Below are 20868 nucleotides of genomic sequence, written 5' to 3'. Positions count from 1 at the left end.
TAGAATTCACTTAAATAAAACCTATTCTTGAAAATGGGCGAATGGATTCACTTAAATAAAACCTATTCTTGAAAATGGGCGAATGGAAGGTTGTAGCTCCTAATTTCAAGGGCTAAATTTACCTTTTTTACCCTCTCCCTTAAAAGAAGGTGGGCTATTTGAGGTGATTTGTAAAAATGTACTATGATACAATATAATCGCCTACTAAAAATTTAAAACCCCTTAATTTCGCCAAAGGGCGAACATTCGCCCCTAAAATCACCCCTAAAGTGGGTGGTGCTCATTCTACATCATACATCTTGATTTCTTGCTCCCAACTAGTGAGCTCTTATTCTTCCTCTTGTGCATGGACTGTTTAAGCTGCGAGTCTATAGAGACCATGACCCTTGATAGTGTGAACTGGATTGATGTCAAGATCATACTCTTGCAAGCCTGTCATCCAGTTCGCATGTCTTCCACTGAGCTCTTATTGTACAAGCAGTGATCGCACTGTTGAGTGTGGCACAAAGACTGTGTAATGGTTCTTCCGTAAATAAGGTTTGAAGTGTTTCACCACCTTGTATACTGAATATGCTTGTTTTTCAATGGTGGGGTAGTTGAGTTTGGGTCCCTCCATGCTTGCGCTCATGAAGGAGATGGGACGTTCATCGTTCATCTCATCCTTCTAAGTGAATACTACAGCAAGCGAGTTGTCAAAGGCGAAGGTGTATAACAAGAAATCTTTGTTAAAATATGGGTTGTAAAGTGCAGGCGCATCTGCAATAGCCTGCTTGATATGGGTGAATGCATAATTTTCCTTCTTACCCCAGCTATAGACTACATCCTTATTGATCATGTATTGCATAGGTTTCATTATCTGTGCATAATCTAAGATGAACTTCCAAAGGAAGTTTATCTTTCCCAAGAAGGACTACATGGCTTTCTTGTTGGTTGGGTGAGGAAACTATATGATCATCCGAAATAAATTCGGATAGACCTTCATCCCACTTCTGGCAATGATGTGTCCAAGGAGGTTCCTCTCAAACACTGCAAATATACTTTTCTTGGGATTCACGAAAATCCAATATTTCCAGCATCGCTCGAATATCTATCCGTTATCTGGAAAAGGCAGTCACATCATCAAGGTACACCACTATGCTCTATCTGATAAGTCCACGGAAGGTGATGTCCATGGCGTGCTAAAAGGTTGCGCCTGCATTTATGAGCTCAAATGGAATTCTCCTATATGCGAACATACCCCACTTGGTACAGAAGATAGTTTTTGTTCTATCAGGTTCTGCTACCAAAAACTGGTTATATCCTGAAAAACCATCGAGCAAGGAAAACATTTTTACCCTAGATATTATCTGTAAAATATGCTCCATTGACGGCATGGGGTAGTTTTATTTGTCCAAGCTGCAATTCAAGTTTCAGAAATCAACGTATAAGAGGATCTCCCCGGACTCCTTACGTACAAGAACTAAGTTAGAAACCCACATGGAATGATGAACTCTATAAATGATCCATGCATCCAACAACTTAGTCAGCTCTTTCTGTATGAGGGGTTCAAGTGACGGATGTACTTTTCCCAGCTTCTACTAAAATGGCTTGACCCCTTCTTTGATTGGAATCACACGTGGTATTATTCGTGTGTTGTATGTTTTCCTATCATCATATGTCCACATGAACACATCCTGGTACTGTTTCAACAAGTGGACAAAGGCTTGCCGCTCCTGTTGTGTGCAACATGTACTGAGATTGACAAACTTTGGCTCTTGTTCTGTCCCCAAGTTAATATGTTCATACATCACGGTGGAACTATGTTGCTCCTTGGCCCTTGAAAGCGGTTCTGCAAGTCATAGATATTTTTGAGAGATACCATACCCTTGGGGATGAGGTTTCCTTTCTTTTCATTAGCTGCAGCTTACAAAGACTGCTCATGCTCATCTTCATCAAAAGTTGCATCCTTGAAGACATTAGTGTTGGCCATGAAGTGCATTATCTATTGATCATCATCAAAAATGCATAAATTAGTTATGTTATTAGTGATAGAATGCTTATAAAAAAATTCAATAGTAAACCTATCCCTAAGCAGTCACATCCTAGCAGCTGCTTTTGCCAATGCATCAATAGCTGCATTACGTATTCTTGGCACAACAATGATATTGAATGTTTGGAAGTTAGATATTAGTCGCCATACCTCTTGCTGATAACTTTTGAGATGAGGTGACAAATAGTGTATGGTGTTACGTACCTATCGTACCATGATTTCTGAATCACCTACCACTTTGAGCGTGGTAACATTGAGCTTGATGGATTTGTGCAAGCCCAATATGAGTGCTTCATATTCAACAATGTTGTCTGTGCACTCAAACTCCAAGTGCCTTGAGATCAAATGTTTCCTGTGCTTTAGGTCTATCAAGACACACCCAGCTCTAGATCCATCCTATGTCATTGATCCATCAAAATACATGGTTCACAACTCGTCTGTACATGGACCACTTGATGCGCTAGTATACTGCTACTGCTACTAGTGTTACAATGTATTGTACAAGTTTCATTTCCATCAGTTGGTCAAGGAAGGAGACCCAACTACGTGTCTGGTGGGGGTGGGGTTGGCTATCCGAGATAGAGATAACACCCCAGCTGTGTTTCCAAGAGGCAGTTGTCGAACATGAGTTCCACAAAAGCCAACGGTTTGTTCTTGCCATTGATGGGAGTGACATTGTATTTCATGTATCTCTCGAATAACACCTGCATCAGATTGCTTTTTCCCTAGTACGGAAGCCATAAGTTTGACCAGTCTGTAGCAAAGTACCCATTCAACTTGTTGGACCAGTCTCTGCTAAGTAGTAAGTCATATGCTTCTGGTATGTCCACAATGACAATGATGATGCACTGATGAGCTCGGCCATCATGAGATAATCATATGATCACATCCCGAAGTTCACTAATGGTTGGTATGCACATTCGATCTAGCTGGATGATCTGCACAGATGTCCTGATCTATTGTGCATTGATCTGCTTAGCAATGGAGAGTGACATGGCATTGGATGATGCACCATAATCAACAAAACAATTGTGAACACTACAGTTAAAAATTTCGAATGAAAGCAAGAACGGATGGAAAACAAAGTTTGCTTCTTCCATCTAGAGTGTGTTGAGCACAGTTTTGAGTGAACCAGGAGATGTGCTTGCTCCCTTGCTAGTAGAGATTATGCTGTCTGCGGATGTTTTCCCCAATATGTGCAACAAAATATCCTATTGACCCTGGATCTTAGCTAACTCGAACAAAGAGATGTTTGCACGAGTTTTCTTCATATATTCCGCAATATTGTAATCAAGGCAGGTAAACTCACCGAGATGTTTGGGGTTAGAATCATGTTCATATTGTTTGGGGGAGTGTTCTGAAGTTTACTCCTCATGGACGTACTCTTGTTTGTAGGTGTCTTCCAAGGCTTACTTTGTGATTTCTTCTTTTGGACAGTTGGTGGATCAACCTTCCTCAATATTTCAAGCCTATTTTTCATCGCCCCAATCATAGAGGGATCCCCTTGACTTTTGAGATTGTATCGACCACTTTTCTTTGTGGGATTCTTCTCGGTGTTCGTTTTATGTGCTTCTTGCGAGCATTGATACATGTTGATCACCTGCCCAATGCTAGGTGCCTCATCATATGTAGCATCTTACTCATCATCTTCATCTTCCAGCTGACACTACACATTGTTTACCACATTTGGCATATGCTTGCATACTAAGTCCACAACTAATTTATGTTCCAAACAAGTTCCTTTCAGGTGACGGTCTAGATGGAATGAGCAAAATTTTGCGTTCGTACACAGTTTCGTCTAGAACACTGAGTTGGAGCTCTGCGCAGTTTTAGCTAGGAAGCGGTTGTTGCCTGAAGACATGCTCCCCTTCTGTTGTCTCGGAGGTCATCTGCTCGCATATGTCTCGATGGTTCGTTGCTTTAGCTAAAAAACATCTATTGTCAAGTTCTTAACAAGACAAGTAAGGGTTTCAATATCACTTGCTTCCTTTTCTTTACCCTTACTCACAACATCCTAGGGCTTCCTACTCACATCTTTGGAGTCTTTTGTTGGTTCATCATCCTTGATGACTCTAATCACGTGCAGTTTTTTTTCCATAGAAATTGCATCTTCGTGGTTCTCAAGTAACGTTTGCTTCGTAGCTTTCTTGATGAAATACACATTACTGGTTGGAAATGTAGATGTATAATAGTCGACAATGATGGAGTCATGAGGTTTCGTGTCTGCTGCAAACTTGTTCAATATGCATAAAAAATTCTGTTTAAAATATTTCACTTTCTCTTTGACTCCATCTTCAGACTACCCAACTCTTTGAGAAACATGGTAGGGGTCTTGTCATCATCAAATTTTTCTAGAAACATTCTTTTTGAACATACCCCAGTTATGGATATGTTGTAGTGGCTACAACCACCCTCCAAAAGTTTGCCTTAGCTTCGTTTTGGAGCCTCCCTTCCAACCTTCATAGCAGCTTGCCTTGCTTCATCAATTTCACAAGCTTCAATGTTTTTCTTACACAAAGACAGCCTGTCAATCACAGCCCGATGCACTCCCCTCACAAGCTGATCACCCAAACTTGGTCCAGCTATAGGCCGAACAGCTTCCCCAAGAAAATTGCACATTTTTGTGGGGAAACCAACCTTCCCTCCATAAATTGCACAATCATGTCTGGCAGCCTACTGGGCTCCAAGATTGCGCAATTCTTCCAAGCAACACTCTCTGCGCAACAGTCAGCTACTTTGCCCAGAAATTGTGCAAATCTCCCGGGCAGCCAGCCCAGCTCCTAGGCAGAAATACACATTTTCTCCCAGCAATCGAGCAGTCTCTTGCATGTGCAGCTAAGTTAACCGGTTCCCTCTAGGACCTAGCAAAACTGGCTTGCATGCATGGGCTACTTCTCCAAGACAGCATGCAAAGGCATCACATGTTTCAGGGATCTTTTTCTAGCAGTTGGAGGTTACATGCAAGGATCATTTCAGAAACCTCCCACCAAGTGGCGATTTCCCTAGATTTGTGGCATGTGCGTCACAACCTCGATGTTATCAAAACTCATCAAATGGATGCTGCAGAGCTCATTCCTCACATCAACTTTGTAGCTTTGACATCCCACATCACATCCAGGAGCTATCGGCACATTCAGCTCAGTTGCTTTGGGGTAAGCCCGCTTCCCATGCCTTGTGTTGCATTTCTATCGCTTTTTGTGTTAGCTTGTATGAGTATTTTTTTCTTGATTTCTTTGGATGCCTACTATCGCTTACAGGTATATTAGCTTTTCTGAGCACCGTTTCAGTTTTCCTCAACATCTCACTACTGTCGCATGCATGAAACTGTTTTTCACAAATGGTCACTGATTCGGTGATCGCCTCACTCATAGGCATGTTGTTCCATTTTCTGAATTTGTCATTCGTTGTTTTAATGCATGGTCATTCACTTATGCTTACACTCAATATCACCATGCATTCACACTCACATTCGCTTTCACTTTCCTGTCGGTGAGTCTGGGCAACCTTGGCCCAGACTCAGCCTCACCAAGACAGCATTGCGCAATCCTGAGAGGTAAGGCTATGTCTTTCTCTCAGGAAATACGCATTTCTTCCTAGTGACTATCCTCTAGGACTATTTTGCGCATTTCTAAGGGAAAATGACTGCTGGCCTGGAAAATTGTGCAATGCACTCACTGAGCCTGCAACCATTGCAGCTGATATTGTGCATTGCGCAATTCCAACAATCAGCAGCCAGACTGGACTGTGCATTGTGCAGTGTCAGCAGTCAGTCAGTGTCCCAACATCCTGTACTATGCCTTGTGCAGTCTTGGCAATCAGTCTCCCGACCTCCTAGCTGAAATTGCACAACCTTCATGATCAGTCACATAGGTATGTTGTGAGTCAGTTCTCCAGTTCATTTTGGTTTTTTGCTGATAGATTGCTTTCCATGAGTGTTTCCATGTCTCCAGGTATTGCAGGTATTCGCCTGCCTCTTAGTATGCAGGTACAATGGTTTCCAAGAGAGCAGGGTCGAAGAAACCGTTCAGAGTAGACCTGGAGATGTAGTCGATAAAATGCCTATGAGCTTGCCTACTCATGAAGATATCAAGTTGTTCGTAGACAAGAACATCAAGATATCATAGCAAGTAGCAACATGAATAGCAGATGAAGGTGACATACAGAACGCAGTGAATACAATGAATGCAGCAAATGCAACGAATGCAGCGAATGTAGTGAACACAACAAATGTAGCAAATGCAATGAATGCAAGAGGAAGGTTGTTGACAACACAGAGGTGGAACAAAGTTGCAAGATCAAGCAGATCCACCAATGATGAAAGAAACTTGGGAGACTTAGGCAATGAGGTGACGGCGTGACATGAATATCGCATGAAGACAGAGAATGGAACAAGGAAGGAGTTGCATGTGCTAAAGCAGCAACTCAAGGAAGAGCATGAAGCTGCACAGACAGATGAATGAGTTGCAGCAGGAACAAGAACAACAATGGGCACAACATGCACTCATAGATGAAACTACGCCCGTACAAGTTAAATATCCATCCCAGCAGTTGGCATGGAGCAGACATGGTGAGTAGTGTTGTTGATCGCATGCAAGGGATTCAGCAGCATGCATGTCATTGTGCGCACGCATGAAATCTAACCCATTCAGCACACTCACCAAGGCGCAGACAAGAAGCAAGTCCAACTTGAGTTGAACATGTACATCAGCAAGTTGATGTGCATGACCACCAGCACACACTTGAAGATCAACACAGACACTATGCATCAGTGTGTTCTAGTTCAGTCGCACCCAAGAAGACCATGTGCATGTTAGCAGACGAGTTGGATGAAGGAACCGAACCAATGCACTGGATACAATAGAGGCAAGAGTTCGCTTCAGCAATATGTCACCATGGGGTGTATGCACACCATCACGGACGACCAAGATTGGCATCATCTCGCCACCTTCACCATCATAGGCATGTCAAAGAGTTGGTCTCATCACAACGGACCGAGTGTCAGTGATGTCTTGCATGGCTTTCTCAAGCCATTTTGTCTCACATGAGTACATGTGCATTGTAATGTTGAGTCATGTCAATTGTAAGTCAAGTGTCAATAGTTGGATGTAACAGTCATAGAGTAGGTGAAGAGTCATGAGGGTAGTTGAACTGTCACAAAGGGGAATGTCAAGGGTCACCCCACCCTTTGCTATAAATAGTCCCTCATAACTCATTGTAAGGTATTTTCGTCAGCCAAGCTTCTGTTAAGACTATCTTGAAGAAAGCTTGGACAGTATTGTAATGCGCCTTGGCTTCTCCACTGCACGAAGCTAGTTCATCTCTTTGGAGGAGCAGGCGGATGTGGCTATAATGCTTCAGTGTTGGGGTTAGAAGGTTTACATGGATGTATTGTATGATTGGGACTTACACTTCTTTATATAATAAGAGCCAACACATTTTCAGGCATATGTTGTTCTTATAGTTGGACTACTCCGGTTGCTTAGCAATATATGTTGTTTAACTTACGTATTTTTGTATGAACTGGTATGAAATTATATGAATCTTGTTGCAGATGTGTTGTTGGTTTAACCATCACTTTGGATTTTTGACTGATCTACTTTCCATCTTGTGATGCATCTTCTCTCGTGTGTTCCCTTCTCATTTGAGTACTGCTACAGTTTGCTAAGGGGCGCACTCAACTCTCCCCCCCCCATGTGTTACAACCTCTCATTCACCTTCCTTGACTCACTACATTAGTCACACCCTTACTACTGATAGAGATATCTTACTTGCCTCTGTGTGACATTGCGGTCAAGGCATTACCTTGCGACCCACTGCTAGGACTCCTACACCAAACGGTTTGAAGTCTGATTGGGACTTCTTACCGGGGAGATCCCCTTTACATGTTGGCGGGTCCAGCATTGTCAATAGGATAGAATTAACAGGAAGGTTGTAATACCATACTACTGCTCGGCCATCCAAGGTACACGGAAACAATCTGCATGCAACGCCGTCGTGTCGTACCTCGAGTGTTTGTAGTTGCAGGTAGAAGTTTTCCAAGTGGTCTTTTGCCTTCATTGTTCTTTCAGGGTCATATTTTTTCAACATCCTCTTTGAACACTTTAGCATCATGTGAAAAGAACTTGGGAGAGCCAATGTTCTCTGAGTCATCCATTCCAAGTTTTGGTCAGCCATGTCTTCTTCTTCTTCATCCTCCTCCTCTTCTTTAGAATCTGATAGTTCCAGCTATGATTTTGTTGGCTCGTCTCCACCTCCGCCTCCTCCATTTTCTTCCCCTCCACCTCCTGTACCATCATCTGAGCCCAAGATCACAAGGGTGTCCTATTCTCCCCATCAGAATACTGGAGGTTCTTCTCCATTCTCAACAACTTCTGCTAGACCTTTAAGAGTGGCAAGAACTTCTTCCACTAATGAGACAAAAAATCTTGTGGGAGTGGTATTTGGCATCTTTGATGTGTATGGAATATCTTGTATTCCTAGGATCAGTTTGACTGCTTTGGAAAATTAACGAGTGATGGGATAGACAAAGCGGAGGTGCTAATACCAAATTTCGTGTTCATGTTTGGAAGGTGAGGAGTAACCAATTTCAAAGTTGCGCGTAGGTGAGATGGAGTGTGAGTTATTTCCTTTCCTAGATGATTGATGGGTGGGGATGAAAGGACATTCAGCCATAAACAACTTGCGGCCCTCCTTCTAGATCCAAAAATGTTGATGGTGTTGGACCCGCCAACATTCACAGGATTTCCCCGTATGAATTCCCAACTAGAATTCACACCGTTTGGTGTAGGAATACCATCCAGTATGATGGTCCTGTTTCCATTATCTTAAATATTTCCTTTAACTCTTACTTGTTAGCACATGAGAGTGGTTTACTTTGTCTTCAAACAGTGAGGTTCATGTGCCTGGTGAGTGCTTAGTGTCTCTTGTGTCAAGGTTCTTTCACTACAGAGGGAGAGGGTGAGAGTGAGTCTCAATGTTGAAAGGGAATAGTCCCAACTCTATTAGAGACACAAAACACAACAAGACATGCGTAGCTTTCAGTGGCGTAGTCCACACGGATGTGACAGTCACAAATACGAAGTGAATAGATAGCATGGACAACACCCAGTGGAATAGTTCACACGAGTGCAACAGTCGTTGAAACAAGTTTACAAGAATGAATTTGTCGAGTGTCGAGCGAAATATTCCACACGGGTAAGACAATGTTAACAACTTATACAACACATTTCCAACGGTGTATGTACTAAAATAACTGAAATAGTTCCACTGTCTTAATACGGGTTAAATCAACATGCATTACAAGTGTCCAAAGAATAGTATTACAAAAAAATACAATACATGTGTGAAAACGTGTTGGCCTGCTAATAGGCTTTTGAATTAAGTGAAAATTCCAAGACACATTCATACACCATTACATCACTAACCCCAATAGAGGCATTGGAGCCACTGCTCTCTCCTCAAAGAAAAGAGTACACACTCTCAAGGCTATGTAGGAGGAGCTAAGGTGAAAAGTCCTTCGCATGTACAAATGAGGGGTATATATAGCCAAGGGTGAATTTGACCCTTGTGACTCTTCGACTTCCCTTATGACTGTTTGACTTACATGACTCTTCAACTTTGTATGTGGGTCTCTTGGACTTCCATGTTACATTACATGGATTACAATAGTATGGCCCATAGTGGTGATGTGGCCAAGATGACTCCTGACATGACTTGACATGACAGTGCTAGTATGTTGCTGCTAAGTGATGAGTGTGCTCTTAGTGTATCATATATTCACCTCTGCATGGCAAGGTGTGCGGAGTCTTCGATGGTCTTAGTGTTCACTTGATGTTTCACATGCATGTATCCCCTTCATTGGTACTTGGAATCTGTCATGTGTCCATCTGTTTGCAGACACGTCTCCTAGAATGTGCTCCTTGTTCATCTCATTCATCATTGCACCATGTCTCATCCATGTACCTGTACTTGCAATCACTCATGACGAGATGACATCAAATCCAAAAATTTCATAGTCTAACATGATGCATCATCTTTTGTTTTCGGTGCAGGTGACCAAGAGAGAGGACAAGGATTTGAAACTGCGCAGAGCACATTTCAGGCTGGGATGTGGGGCTCTAGGGCACTGTCAAGAAAAATTGTGCAAAGGTCACTAGGAATATCAATGATATTCTGCATGATCTAGATCAACTGAGAGGCACAACTACACAATTTTTTCAGGGAGGCAATGTGGGCAACGGAAGGGACACTAGTAGTGAAAACTGTGCAAATTCTTAAGGGAGGCTAGGAGCGGGTTGTGGGAGCTTACTGGAAAAAACTACATACAATTGGGAGGCTTGCATGAGAGACATGTCTGTGCAGTTTCTGGGTTGAGTGGGGTGTCAAGAAGTAGGAAGACAATACAAGAAAACTGTGTAGTTTTCAAGAGGAGCAGCGGGCCGGCTGATAGGGGGCTGGCTGACAGAACTGTGCAAATTTTAAGAGACAGTGCAGTGACAAGAAACGGGTGCCTATCCCTCATGTCTGCGCAATTTCCTTAGTAACCGTAGGTGGGCATGCTAATAGTTTCTACATAATTTTTTGGAGGAGCAAAGCCTGGGGTCACAGCCTGGTCAAACTCTTCAGTTGACCAATAGGAGGCTTGATAGATTGCCTTGCAGGAACCGCAGATTGAGATGGCTTCTTGGGAAACTTCTACGTTGTTCTGGGTGACGATCAGCCAGGTTGATTCCAGGATTGCACACTGACTACTTGGGAGGAAGCCTCAAGCTCTTTGCAATTCTAGGCAATAGTACTTGATCACTGAGGGTTGAGACTGCGTAGTGTAGCTCAGCGAAGGTCTGGCTAATGGAGGGTGGTCTGGTCGACAAATTTTCGGCAAAATGACTAAGTGTGTGAGTAAGCGGACTTGTGTATACATGACCTTGCGAACGCACTCAACATGACTTGACAACAAGACACCTCAAACCAACAAGACAACATATGCTTAGTGTGACTGACCAACAGGTGCGAATTGTGACGCTTGAGATAGATTGTTGAATGACCGTGATGACACTTGCGCGACATTGCATACAACTTCATGGGTGAGTGTGACATATGCTTACATAGCAAATTCAACTTGTACACACCAAGATGGACCTTGAACATAACCAAAACATAAGTGTAAGCATGACATTGTGAGCAACATGCTAAAAGATGTCTAGTGAACGGTTAAGTGAGGAGGGTGCAAAGACTCGACACGAGCTCATGGGATGAGCCTGAATGTTTGCAAATATCAAGTAAAAAACCCAAGAAGGCTCCAAAATTGGATGTAGGCCAAAATTTTGGAGGGTGTTGTAGATGCTACAACACAACCTTAGGGGTGTGGACCTCTATCATAGGCTACAACCTCTCACCTTTAGGAACATATAACTTGTCCAACATGTAGAGTAACCCATTAAGGAGATGATATTTAGTTGTTTTCGTATTTTGGTGAGGTTCAAAAATGTCACCATAAGCTCATTGGTGATGATCAAAATAGCTTCCATCTCCAAAAATCGAACATCACCAAATGGCACATCACCAAAAGTATAGGTGTTGTGGTGACATTAAAGGTTCATCACAAACAATGATTATAATAGTGGATAGTGATCGTCACCATTTCATATGAACAATAATGATCTATGGTGATGGACCTTTCATGACCCTCACTATTGATGCATATTTATGACAACATTTATTAATCGCCGCCATTTCATATATAAAAAATGACTTTTGATGATGGGCCTTTAACGACCCTCATTATCGACACATATATAGGGATAGATAGTGATCATCACCATTCCTTATGAATATTAGGGCATGATGGAATTGAACCACCATTCATCTACTTGTAAAGCATGTGCTCTTCCATTGAGCTAGCACCCTTTAAAGAATTAGACCTTGAAACTTTATAAATTCTAAATTCTAAAACTTTAATTAAATTATAAAACTTTGTAAAGTCTTGTAGGTTTCATTGCCTTAGTTGGCACAAACAACCGTCCAATAGATGTAGAACATAATTGTTTTAGAACAAGGAAGCAAATTTCACATGGTTAATACGCTCAACCACATAAAAAATTTGTCGTTACCTATTAATATTTTTAATAAATTAATGAAATAATATCATTATTTAAATATTTTTTTCAAAAACTAGTCGTTTAATATAGTTGTTACTTAATAATATCTGTTTTTAATATATTAATAAATTAATATTATAATTTAAACATTATTGTTCAAATATAGCCGTTACTTGAAATTATGTCTCTACAATGCTCTCTATTTAAGCCTTTGACATGATCTGCATCTTCATTTGGTCCTGATGATGAACCACACTTGTTGGTTTGAAACGCGTCGGCCAAAAAATTCTCTCATGTGATTTCTACCGAAATACTTTGTTTAACACAAAAAATATCAGAAAATTTGATTGTTTAAACTTCAAACTAACCAAACTACAAACCGAAAGTCCCCATGTTTCATGGCTCTTCTAATACAAGTTTGGAGATGAAATAAATCAATGAAGAACTTAAAAATTGTATACAAATATAGAAAAATTTGACGAAAATAAGCATTATAACTATTATGATTATTAAAGATCAAAATCATGTAGAGTAGGCAATTCAACAAAGAACTTGAACATGATGGAGCCAACACAAAATTCAATGCATATTTCTCACATGGGCTCCATGAATATACATACCTCTACAATTTAACTCTTCTGAATCCCAAAAAATTTAATATAGAACTCCAATGATATATAAAGGAAGAAAATGGGCATTATAACTTAACTATAAAGATTCAAAATCTTGTGGGGCGGGTAAATTAGGTATAAAAATTGAATATATGTAGTATACATGAGATCTTATGCATGGGATTTGTTAGCCTTGCTAGAAAAAGGCCCACAAATGGATCCATAATAGGCTCTTGAAGTCTCCAAATTTGTTTAGAAACGTGTCAATGGATCCATTAATGCCCTTGACATTTTCAATTTTGGCTCAAAGATCATCTAATGATCAAAAACAGCATAAGAGGAAAGCCCTTGGAAGGGCAGAAATGCACTATCGGGAGGCTCAAAACACTTTAGAAACATGAAAAAAAGCATTATCGTAGGCTTAAACTAGGCATTGCATAGCCACTATTAGATCTGGCCAATCAACAGCCAAGATCTAGGTAGAAAATCGCATATCGGTCGGGCAGAGGTGACAGGCTTAAAGCGGGCACATGACGTCATCGATCAGCGATCGCCGATGATCAGATCAGCAGGGAGCTATGTTATATATATATATATATATATATATATATATATATATATATATATAAGGCCCGGGGAATGAGCAATCAGTGATTGCGATCGGATCGCATCGCTGTATCGCATCAGCGTACTACCATGGGGCGGGACCTCCGCACATACATACAAGTGACCTAAAGATCCAGACTCGATGACATTATAGCTGGGAATGTATATATTTTGAGAACCGCAGAGGGCCATTTTCAATGGTTTTTGGTGTATTTTCATTGTATAAACGAAATACAAAGGGAAGCTGGGTTTGCGATATGCAATGAGACCCAGACCCGAAAGGGTCTGGGAAGCAAAATATATAATATTTTAGATTCACGCCAAAGTTATTTCGCATACATTTTTGTGTTTTTAACACATTTCAAAATATAAAGGGAAGACTCTGGACAGGGCCGAATGCGACTTGTGACAGCGACAAGGGCGGACCCGAGAGGATATAAATCATCTTTGAGGACTTTTTGAAGTCCAAAAAGGACAAGGAATGGCAGGATTTTGTAGTATGGTTTTGCTTTTTGTTGATAACAGAAGCAGTCACAGACATGCAGTTGAAAGAGAAAACAAAGGCACGCAGACCCTTTCCACCACCCAATAGAGGTCGGGAGACAGGGACAGTGTTGGGTCCCTATAATACTAGTGATTACCCCATTACTATTATAGCTATACCCCTTATTAATATTGTTGTGCCCCTATTGCCCCCATATTGTTATTACTGTGCCCCATAGAATCCCTCTATTGTTATTTTTGTGGCTTTATATTATTATTGTTAGGTCGGCTGGATTATATTGTGACTCCTTAGACTCATATATATAGAAAGGAGGTTTTGTCATTTGAATCATCCAAGAATTATTCATTTATGTAATGTAAAGGAGGTTTCCCCCTCAAAGAGGTTGAATTCTAAGGCATGGATTTATCTTTTCTATCTTTTCTTGAGCTGGTTTCATAACATTTGGTATCAGAGCTTTGGATTCTAGGGTTTCGCTGCTCCAAACAGGTCATCGTGGAATTTTCGCTATAACTTTTTTTCTGTGATGTTTCAGAAGTTCTAAAAAAAAACCATTTGAGAAGAAATCGCGCTAAACCTCGGGTCTGAATTTCAGATCTTTTTGCACTATATTTGCGGAGATATGATCTGAGGAAGTTGGTCTTTTTGTAGAATCCTGAATTACATTCCAAACAGGTGACCTAGGTAAAATCGTCATAACTTTCTCTCTGGGGCTCGGATTGAAATTTCGTAAGAAGGTACAGAAAGAGAACGGACTCTAGTTTCTTGTATGCATTTTTCAGATCCAAAGATAAAAACAGTGACTCGTGCCACGTCGTACAAGTTCGCTCTACTGAACTAGTCTATAATCAAGTCACTGTGGGAGATTTGTAACTCTTCCATGGAGAATCCAGTTTGGGTCAAACTTGTGGCATTGGAAAGAGAACACAGAGGGCTACTGCAAGTCACAAATTTAGAACTAGATGATTGAAAAGTACAGAGATACATCAGAGGCAATATCAAGCTCCTACAAAGTGAAAAAAGGTGTGTAGATTTTCTTAAATTTTTACTTAAGATCGGTTTGAAAATTATTTTGAAGGAATTATTATCGGTAACTGATGCCTCGAGGAAAGAAAATGCAAACACCTAGTAAGGAACCCGAAAGCTCTAGCATGACTCATGAAGAAGAGGAAGAAATGCTACATGATATATAAAAATTACAAGAACAAGTGCAACAAATGTCACGTTCACAAAAGCTAACAGAAGCTAAGATAAATGGCATGGAATCTAAGATAAAGGGTGTGGAAGCTAATATGGATGAGTGGAAGACAGATTTGAAGACAGACATGGAAGAATTGAAGATAGATTTGAACACAAACTTGAAGGCAAGCATGACAGATATGAAGACAGATTTGACAAATTTTCTACAAGAAATACTTACTAATGGTGAAAAGTTAGTAAAGGAAACTCATGATGCGAACAAAAGAAATGTTAATCATGATATCATAGACTCTAATGTTGGATCGAAGACCCACCATATTCCAAAAATCGATATGAGGAAGTTTGATGGCAAGGATCCCGCAACATGGATATTACAAATGGAGTAATTTTTCGATCTCAATAATGTGCAAAACACACAAAAGGTACGTATGGCAACTTTATATTTGGAACCAAATCAGTTTGTATGGTATCAACGGCTTTGCTCTCATAAAAAATTTATCACTTGGGCAATTTTTACGGAAGAATTGATAGCACATTATGAGGATACAAAAAGCAACACTGTTTTTAGCCAATTGATAAGTCTCAAACAAAAGGGTTCAATAATGGAGCACATTGAGGAGTTCCAAAAATTGAACATAAGGGTAAAAGATATTCTAGAGGAGCATAGAATTGATGTGTTCATAGGGTCTTTAAAAGATAATATCCAACATGATGTTCGCCTTTGGGAACCTGATTCATTAGAGAAGGTATTCAGGTTAGCAAGAAAAATGGAAAGTAAAATTATGGCAACCAGGAAGCATACCACTCACAACTATAAAGACGGAAGTGTTGTTGCCCCTAGTCTTCCACAACCTATAAGGTTGACACCACAAAAATTGGAAGAAAAAAGAGCAAAAGGGCTTTGTTACAGTTGTGATAGCAAATATACTAAAGGTCATAAGTGTGCTGAGAAGAAATTATTCTACATAGATTGTGAAGAGGAAGAAGAAAAGGAGCAAGAAAGGTCAAAGGAAGAGGATATACTCCAGGAACAAAGCCTAGATGAAGAACAAATAAATCTGACCATATCTTGTAATGCATTGGTGGGAATTACCAAAACATCAAGATAAGGACAAATCAAAGAAAAAGGTAAGAGTGTTGATTGATTAAAGCAACACCCACAATTTTATTCAATCAATAAAGAATAGCAAAAGAATTGAATTGCTTCCTATATCCAGCACCAGAGTGTCAAGTGATGATTGAAAATGGAGGAACAATAAATTGCTCTGAAAGTGCCATAATATCAAGCTATCAGGGATAATATGTATTGACTAGCCCAATGCTTTCTTCCAATGGGGGGGCTAATGTTGTACTAGGAGTCCAATGGCTACAATCCTTGGGTACAATAGCTTTTAATTTTCAAGAACTTTTCATCAAATTTTCCGCGGAAGGAAAGGAAGTTGAATTAAGGAGTATTGCAGGGAAACCAGGAAATATAATAAGCTCTAATGGTATGACAAGGCTTCTAAAAAAGGAGCAAAGAGGTGTAATTGCACAATTATGTTCGCTAGATGTTTCCACATCGGAATCATCTAATTCTCCAGATCTCCAAAAAGTCATGGACAATCATTCCAAGGTATTTGAGACTCCCAAAGGTCTCCCACCTGTGCGTGATCATGATCATGCTATTCATCTGATTCCAGGAAGTGTTCCTCCAAACATCAGGCCCTACAGATATCCCTATGTCCAAAAGAGTGAAATTGAACGTATGGTTGCAAAAATGCTAGAGGCTGGTATAATTCAACTGAGTCAAATTTCTTTCTCTGCTCCAGTAGTATTGGTGCACAAGAAGGATGGATCATGGCGCATGTGTCCAGATTATAGGGAGCTCAACAAGCTCACTATTAAAGATAAGTTCCCCATTCCTATCATTGATGAATTACTGGATGAATTGCATGGATCAATTTACTTCACCAAGTTGGATCTTCGTTCAGGATATCATCAAATCAGAATGAAGATTGAAGACATTCCGAAAACAGCATTTAGAACTCATGAGGGTCATTATGAATTTTTGGTCATGCCTTTTGGCCTTACAATGCACCTTCAACATTTCAAGGTTTGATGAATTCAATTTTCAAACCATTCCTTAGAAAATTTGTGTTAGTATTTTTTGATGATATACTAATCTACAGCAAGTCTTGGAAGGATCATGTTGAACATGTTGACAGGGTGCTACAACTATTGGAGGAGAAACAATTATATGCAAAAAGATCCAAATGTTTCTTTGGAGTCCAGGAGGTGGAATATTTGGGTCATACTGTATCTCATGAAGGAGTTAAGGTAGACCCTAGCAAAATTAAAGCCATTAAGGAATGGAAAATCCCCACGTCCATAAAGCATCTACGAGGATTTCTTGGGTTGACAAGGTATTATCGCAAGTTTGTTAAGAATTATGGGAGAATAGCAGCACCTCTAACAAAATTATTGAAGAAAGATGCATTTTCATGGACTTCGGAAGCAACAAAGGCCTTTAAACATCTTAAAGAGGCAATGTGCCAAGCACCAGTCTTAGCTACACCGGACTTCACAAAAAACTTTATTGTGGAATGTGATGCTTCAGGAAATGGAATTGGTGTTGTTCTAATGCAAGATGAAAGACCCGTTGCTTTTGAAAGTCGTCCAATCAAGGGAAAGTTTTTAAGCAAAGCTATTTATGAGAAGGAAATGTTGGCAATACTCCATGCACTTAAGAAATGGTGACCCTACCTAATGGGAAGACACTTCAAGGTAAAAACGGATCATGATAGCCTTAAATACTTTTTAGAACAAATATTATCCTCTGAAGAGAAGCAAAAGTGGGTCACAAAGATGTTAGGTTATGACTTTGAAATCATCTACAAAAAAGGAAAGCAAAATGTGGTGGCAGATGCACTCTCAAGAAAGGATGAGGATGTGGAAGCATTGTTGTGTGCCATTTCTATTATCCAACTAGATTGGACAAACAAAGCAAGGGAGGAATGGAAGAATGACGAAGAAGTGTGGGCACTTATTCGAAAGCTACAACAAGATTCTAGTACGTCTGATACATTTAGCTGGCAAAATGATTCGTTATGGTACAAAGATCGCTTATACCTCTGTAAGAATTCCCAGCTAAAACAACAGATTCTTATGGAATTGCACACTTCTCCTGTAGGAGGGCACTCAGGATTTCTTAAAACTTACCACAGGGTTAAGAAGGAATTTTTTTGGGATGGCCTTAAATCAGATATTCAAAAGTTTGTGGCGGAATGTTTGGTTTGCCAACAAAATAAAGTGGAAACAATTAAGACAGCGGGTCTATTACAACCTTTATCCATTCCAAGCCAACGTTGGGAGGAGGTTTCAATGTATTTTATCATAGGTTTACCCAAGTCTGAAGGAAAAAGTGTCATCATGGTGATAGTTGACAGACTTACCAAGTATGCACACTTTTGTGCATTATCACATCCATTTAAATCCAGTACAGTTTCTACTGCATTTATGGAAACAATTCAAAAGCTACATGGAAACCCAAAGATTATTGTAAGTGACAGAGATCCCATTTTCACTGGAAATTTTTGGACAGAATTATTTTCTTGTCTTGGTACTCAATTAGCTCATAGCTCATCTTATCATCCTCAATCTGATGGGCAAACTGAGATAGTAAACAAATGTTTGGAAGGATATCTTCGTTGCTTTGTATCTGATAAACAGACACAATGGGTCAAATGGTTACCTCTGGCTGAATGGTGGTATAACACTTCCTTCCATACAACAACAAAAATGACCCCATTTATGGCACTTTATGGGTATCAACCACCATCCATCACATCATATTTAAGAGAAAATTCTAAGGTTCAAGCAGTGGAACATCACATCGAACATCAACAACAAGTCCTCCAACTCTTAAAGGATAACCTCGTGTACAGAATAGAATGAAACAACAGGCAGATCAACATCACAGTGAAAGAAGTTTTGATGTAGGTGATTGGGTATTCCTACGGCTACAACCATATAAGCAAATGTCCCTCAAGCAAGCTAAGAAGGATAATAAATTATCACCAAAGTATTATGGTCCATACAAGGTGTTGCAAAAGATTGGTACTATGGCATACAAATTGGAGCTTCCTGCAGCTTCTCGATTGCACCCAGTTTTCCATGTTTCATGTTTAAAGAAGGTTATAGGCGAAAAGCTCCCAGTTCAAACAATATTGCCAGAACTTGACGAGGAAGGAAAAATTATATTGGAACCGGAAGAAGTCATAGAAACAAGAACTCGACAGCTACGAAATCGATCAATTTCAGAGTATCTTATCAAGTGGAAGAACTTATCCGCTGAAGATTCCACATGGGAGGATGAGAATTTTATGTAGAAGTATCTAGAACTACTCAAGCGTTGAGGACAACACTTTTTTGAAGGGGAGGGGCATGTTGTGTCCATATAATACTAGTGATTACCTCATTACTATTATATTTATACCCCTTATTAATATTGTTGTGCCCCTATTGCCCCCATATTGTTATTACTGTGCCCCATAGAATCCCTCTATTGTTATTTTTGTGGCTTTATATTATTATTGTTAGGTCGGCTGGATTATATTGTGACTCCTTAGACTCCTATATATAGAAAGGAGGTTTTGTCATCTGAATCATCCAAGAATTGTTCATTTATGTAATGTAAAGGAGGTTGCACCCTCGAAGAGGCTGAATTCTAAGGCGTGGATTTATCTTTTCTATCTTTTCTTGAGCTGGTTTCATAACAGATAGAGGCCAAAAAGCATCAATAGACAGCGTGACACATCCATAGAACAAACAGAATGATCATGGAGCTCTCTGGTACAGGATAACTCCCAGACAGCACAACAAGCAGCCAAAATATCTTAAAACTGTTATTCCTCTGTCATAAGGAGGAAAACCCACCAAGCCATGCTTGCCTAGAGGGCATCAAAGTAGTTAAACAATGCATATCAGGAAGATTAAGACTCCGAGCCTTCTAGACAGCTCAGGAGCATTGTAAATAGGCTATAAATAGCTGCTAGTAAGATGTAACAAGGTTTCAACTTTTGAAGATTGTTGCTACTTTGTTCCTTCAAGCTCTTCATCTTTATTCTAGCAATACAAGCTTCTTTTGCCATCATATGTTCAACATCCATTCTCTTTACTGTTCTATGATTGCACTTGAACAATTTTTTCATGTTTCCTTTGTGTCTAAGGCCAGATAACTGTTATCATATCTATGCTTTGATAACTTTGATTTTGCAAAGCCTTTTTGCTGCCTGTAGCTAACCATTCATATGTGGTCATATATGCATCTTCCAGTACAATCAATATTCTCTTTTACTGCCTATAGCTAGTCATTCATTTATGTTTATATATGTAATCTGCTGATACAGTAAGTATTCTCCATCTATCCATTAAATCTACAAATTATTGAGCATTAGTGGTTTAAAGCCTTGTGTTGTTGAGGGTGTTCATGCATGCCTTGAGTAGGAATAAAGTTGAAATGGTCATTTGACTTGAACGAAACCATCATCCATTCCAATAGTTATGAGAACAATATTGAAGATTATATGTTACCAGGCATCTCTGAGTTGCAACCTAGGAGAGTTTCCTGGATTGCTAACATAATTGGCACCATTACCACGGAGAGGAAACTAAAGCTCAGCTTCCCTGGGAAACGACATAGATCCAGCTTTGATGATAGACAAAGTCTGGGCACTTTTTTGGTTGTAATCATCTATCTAGAGACTCTACTGGAGGTCGAACCTCTTGGTGACTCCACTTTATAGTTCTGGCTGAGTTTGTGAGGCATACTCGAAGAAATCC

General features: G+C 40.0%; 1 pseudogene; it reads right to left on the bottom strand.

Annotated features, from left to right (window-relative positions):
- Positions 1–1903: 1903 nt before the first annotated feature.
- LOC149167960 (UBP1-associated protein 2C-like) overlaps positions 1904–20868 on the bottom strand; it is a 40522-nt pseudogene continuing 21557 nt past the window's right edge.

Source organism: Pinus tabuliformis, chromosome 5_1 (assembly GCF_031772625.1).
Source record: "Pinus tabuliformis cultivar Carrire ecotype Pingquan chromosome 5_1, CPIR1, whole genome shotgun sequence".
NCBI lineage: Eukaryota > Viridiplantae > Streptophyta > Pinopsida > Pinales > Pinaceae > Pinus > Pinus tabuliformis.
Note: the sequence above shows the minus strand (reverse complement) of the source record. Positions and strands in the feature narration are given on the sequence as shown.